The sequence below is a fragment of the Hevea brasiliensis genome, chromosome 14 (genome assembly GCF_030052815.1).
Source record: "Hevea brasiliensis isolate MT/VB/25A 57/8 chromosome 14, ASM3005281v1, whole genome shotgun sequence".
Classification (NCBI taxonomy): domain Eukaryota; kingdom Viridiplantae; phylum Streptophyta; class Magnoliopsida; order Malpighiales; family Euphorbiaceae; genus Hevea; species Hevea brasiliensis.
This window is the reverse complement of record NC_079506.1, coordinates 49,470,459-49,475,994: the sequence shown is the minus strand read 5'-3', so window position 1 is coordinate 49,475,994 and position 5,536 is coordinate 49,470,459. Positions and strand designations below refer to the sequence as shown.

General features: G+C 37.3%; 1 long non-coding RNA gene across 1 annotated transcript; it reads left to right on the top strand.

Moving 5' to 3' along the window:
* Nucleotides 1-4,185: 4,185 nt before the first annotated feature.
* LOC131173250 (uncharacterized) lies at nucleotides 4,186-5,187 on the top strand. The gene is made up of 2 exons (XR_009143500.1): nucleotides 4,186-4,315; nucleotides 4,936-5,187. It is a non-coding gene; the product is annotated as an uncharacterized LOC131173250 (long non-coding RNA).
* Nucleotides 5,188-5,536: the final 349 nt, after the last annotated feature.

Sequence of the window (5,536 nt, the reverse complement as noted above, 5' to 3'; positions counted from 1 at the left end):
TTCACATTTCACAATTTGGCGTATAGTTGTTTCTCCCTTAAAGTCTGCAGATAATCCGCAGATGTCTGTCAGGCTCCTCTGCATTCCTTGAATATATCAAAATGTCGTCAATAAACACCACCACAAATTGATCAAGATATGGTCTGAAAATAGTGTTCATCAGATCCATAAAAGCAGCTAGAGCATTTGTCAACCCGAATGGCATTACTAGGAACTCATAGTGGCCATATCGAGTTCAAAGCGCTTTTGGAATACTGCTCTTGCACCCTCAATCGATAATAACCGGATCGCAAATCAATTTTGGAGAATACAATGCACCCTTCAACCGATCAACAGATCAAGAATGCGAGGCAATGGATATTCTGTTCTTTATTGTCACCTTATTCAACCGCCAGTAGTCAATGCATAAGCGGAGAGTACCATCCTTCTTCTTAACAAACAACACCGTGCTCCCCAAGGTGACACACTAGGGCGGATGAAGCCCTTTTCAAGTAATTCTTGCAATCGTATCTTCAACTCCTTCAACTCTGCTGGTGCCATTACTGTATGGCGTTATGGAGATTGGATCCACACCAGCGAACATTAATTTCAAATCGCACTTCTCTTTCCGGAGGTAATCCTGGCAATTCATTAGGAAACACATCTGGAAAGTCATATACTGTAGGGATGTCCTTTAATGCTGGACTCCCCACTTGGGTGTCTACCACATGTGCCAAGTATGCTTCACACCCCTTTCTGATCATTTTTCTGGCTAGTGCAGCCGAAATGAGGTTTGATGGCAATAACTGCCTCTCCCCATGTATTACCACATCACTATACTGAGGAAGGCCAAAAGTGACTGTCTTCAGCCTACAGTCAATCATGGCATGATGCCTAGCTAACCAATCCATGCCCAAGATGATATCATAATCTCTGAAGGGCATTTCAATGAAATCAGACAGGAAAGTGTGTCCTTGGATCACCAAAGGACAATCTCTATACATTCTATTAACCCTAACCTCCTGTCCTAACGGACTTGTTACTAGCACCTCAAAGTCCATTTTTGTACATGGAACAGCAATGCAATCAATGATGCTAGCACTCACATAAGAATGTGTAGAACCCGGATCAAATAACACAAACACCTTATAGTAAAAATTTGAGAAGGTACCAGCCACAACATCGATGTCTCTCGCTCTTCCCTCTGTCTCATGGCATAGACTCGACCGAGCACTATCTTGCTCGATTGTTTTATCGTGCCTTGGCTGCCTTTGGGTTACCTCTACCCCGCCTCTACCTCGCTAGGTGGTTGTGAACTTCGTGACAGTGGCTCAATTGACCCTTCGCAGAGTAGGAGGTGGTCCAACTCTGCGACTCATCGTGCATCCTTGGCGAAGTGTCCGGTGCCTCCACAGTTATAACAGGCTCCAATAGCCTTATAGCATATCCCACCATGATTCTTTCCACAAGTTTCACATTGGCGGGGAGGATAGGAACCTCTGGTACTTTGCTGTCCAGATAGGGGAGGTCTCTGTCCCGAATATCTTCCCCTACCAGATTTCTTGCCACCTCTGCCATGTCCCCCATAGTTCTTCCTCTTTCCAGTATGACCACTGGAACTCTGTTCTATAGATTTTCCCTTTTTCTCTGTCTTCTTTGATCTCTTTTTCTCTGGAGCAGTCTCAAACTCAACTCTTTCCAACTCTAGGGCTTGAGAAACAAGTTCAGAGAAGTTAGTGTGTTTGAAGCCGAGCACTTGTACTCTGATACTGGGCTTCAAGCCAGTTTCAAACCTCTTGCATCTTTCCCTGCTGGTAGAGAGTAGACTCACTGCATAATGGCTCAGGCGGGAAAATTCTCTTTCATACTCAGCCACTGATCTGCCCCCCTGTTTCAGACTTAGGAACTCTTGCATGTAACACCCCCGTTTGCATAGCCTGGTATATTTCACTGTTCCGGTGACCGGTGTCGGTCCGGACAATTAATGGGATTAGGGCCACACTTAAGACAACTTGAGAAGCCATAAACACAAATAATTAGTAATGTTTAATTAGTTAACTATAAATAAGAAAAACAGAACATAAGAGGTTAAACGAGCCGAGAGTCACAGCGATGAGTGACCTCCTCGGGAACGACTGCGAAGTCATTTTAAACTCAAATTTCGAACCATAAAAAGTGACGCTGCGGTCCTTAGGACCCTTATGAACACAGTGGAAAAGAGAAAATCACGAAAAAGAACTGTTAAGCCAGTCAAATAATTAGGTCAGGGAGCCGAAAGAAAAATTGGATTATTTACAAACCGGGATGAACCGGTGAGGGGCAATTTGGTCAATTAACCCCGAGAGCTGACTCCTGACCTAACTGTCAAATAAAATCGGAGAAAAGAAAATTTCGGAATCGAGAATTAAATTAAAGAACTAATAGAAAAAAAAAGAAAAAAAAAGAAGAGGAAATGAAAAAGTTGAAAAGTTGATGACATCATCATGATGATGTAACTATGACTTCATAATTAATTTTAATTTAATTAACTAATTGACTAAGTCAAATTAAAGACTAAAAACAAAATTGAAAAGCCAATTTTTTTACTTCTTCTTCTTTCTTTTTTCTCTCTTTCCCGTAGCTCTCTCCTCTCCCTCTCTTTTTATTTTGTTTCACCATTAAAACTTAGATTTAAGCTTCTTAAACTTTAGATTTCACCCCCTAATCCTTGAAAATAATTATAGAAACCATTAAATTGACCCTCAAGAAGAAGATTTGGAGCAAGAAATTAAAAGAATTTGAAGATTTGAGGAAGATTGAAATTCAAAGTTTAAGGTTAGTGAATTTAAAATTGAAAATTATGTTTAATATTTGTATTCTTGTTGTATGTAACTTAGATCTTAACTTAAAATAAAATGAAATTAATTGTAGGAGGACTAAACCTGGATTTTGATCAGCTAGGGTTTGATATGTAAGTGTATGAATTTGATTAGATTATAAGTGTATGCAAGCTTATATGAAGGTAGATGTGATGTTGGTATGCTTAAATGTGATTAAATGAAACAATTTAGTGTGATTAGGGTTTCAATGCTAGGGTTAGTGAACCAAAATTTGGAGAAATGCATAAATGGCATGTTTGACCTATTATGAAGTGAAATAATGGTCAATTATGATCAAATGGATTGTGTGGGAATGGTAGGAAATTAAACCAAATTCGTAGGTTAATGGTCATGCTGCTGGCAGCATGACCAAACCCACTTTGAAGGACCAAAACTCAAATTTTACAAGTCCAATTGATATGCCACCAATTGGAGATGAAAATAGACATAAAAGAGCACAATTTTCATTAAGGAACCATAGCAAAAAACTGACCAAAACTTGGTGAAACAATTGACCAAAGTGAGTTGATAGCAGGCTGCCACTGCACTAAACTGACCAAATGAACAGTAACTGTTCATTTGGTCATAACTCGAGCTAGGTAGGTCAAATTGACCTGAAATTTTACCAGCAATTAGATATGATATAGACCTAAAACTTTCATGAAGAACACCAACCCAAATTAGGCCATTAACCCTTTCAAAATCATTGAGCAAAATTAAATTACTGTACTGCAACTCTGCAGATTTTCAGTTGAGCAGCAATGTTTGGATAGCTATAACTCCCTCTACAAAACTCGGATTTAGGCAATTCTTGAACCGATGGAAATGTAAGACATAGTAAAATATTTCATATGAAGAAAGTGAGACCAAATTATGAACTTAACTTGATCAAATTATTAACCAAAATTGGACCAAAAATCTGCCAGCACTAAAATCTCAGTATGAACAGTACACGTGAACAGTAAACTTATTTTGGCCATAACTTGAGCTACAAAACTCCGATTGAGGTGATCCAAAAATGAGAATATACTTAAGACAATAAGGAACATTTTCTATGAAGGAAGTTTTGTCAAATTTCAACAGTAGACCGACCAATGAAACAGTGCAACTTCGGAGAACCAAAACCGAAAATTGGCAATTTTGCCAAAATGACCAAAGCTTTAAACAAATGACCAAAACCAACAAGTTTGGTGACCAAAATGTGGTATGTGGGTGAAGTTGGAGTTCCCATACCTATTAAGCCTTAGAAAGTCAATAATTTGACTTAAATAGTGCAGTGAATAGTAACCCGAAACACAAAATTTCGAGAACGTCGAATTTAACACGTTAGAAATAGGTAAATGCGAAGTTAAAATTCATTTTGGGATTTATGTTAAGTTCTAGTACTGAAACATTGTCAAATTTTGTGTTTCAGTTGAAAAGAATATCGGGAAGGAACCCGAGGAAACGAGTCGAGGCTAAGGGACGACTCGCTTGAGGTTTGTGCACAATAAACCCTATTTAAGCATTTTATCCTTGAAAATTTGATTTATTACGCATTATGAATTTATGAACTTTTGTGTTGCCACCTTGCGATCAAATTGTAACTTTGGAAATGGATTGATTTTTGTATGCAATATTTGAATGAAATGTTTGAAATGAATTTTTGATTCACACTTAGCATGACAGTTACTTATTATTCCTCCTCCATTTATGGGGTTGAGATCGTTTATTTTCCTCCCTCTCTGGCTTGCCAGTTGAGGTTGTAGATCGGATGAGTACTCATTAGCTAGCTAGCCACCTCCCTCATTGGTTTCGATTAATGGGGTTGAGATTGCTTTGTCGTGGTGTACAACACGGCATTGATCGGAAATTTTGTGTCATGGCTTAAGTTGTGTACGACTTTGGCAACACTGTGTTTATGCAATTGTTTGACTAAACTGTTGTTTAATATATTATTTGACAAATGAGTTGTTATGAGCTTGATATTTGTGAAATGTGATTGTGAAGTATTCAAATTATGTTTCATCAATAAATGATTTATGTATCACATTTTAAATCTTTATTGTGCACCACTGAGTATGTTTATACTCAGCGATAGTTTAATTCTTATCGTGAGATAAAAGCAAGGAGAAAGCAGCAGAGTGAGCTGCGGAATTGACAAGATCTTTTTGATCCCTTTTTGTACGGGTATTATTTTATACCCTTATGGTTATTTTGATGTAAATACTGTAATGTCATAAGTATCAATGTAAATTGAGCAGTTGTAAATAAACTATAATAATATTATTTTAGATTTTCTTCTGTAAATTTAATATTTGTACATATGGATTTTCTGCCTTATGTTTTGTGAATGGAATTATTGAACCTACTGAGTTGACAAATTTGACTTGGATTGTGAAACTGTTTTGAAATGGATTGACTTGAGTTGAATTGTGAATTATTGGAGGTTGGGAGTTGTAAAATAGTTTTGGAAGTGCTTTTACAGTATTTGAAGAAGCGGTTTCTCAAAATACAGAGGGAACTCTGTCAAAATTTTTATAAAATTTGCGATAAAATTTGAATGGACAAAAATTTTTACTAGTATTTAAACTTTGAATAAATGGTTTTTAATTCTTACCAAAATGCTCACCACTTCCAAAATGTAAGAAAATTATTTTAAAATCCCTTGTAGGGTACTTAATGAGTTATCGGTAGGTGAAGTTCGTTAGTTCATTAAG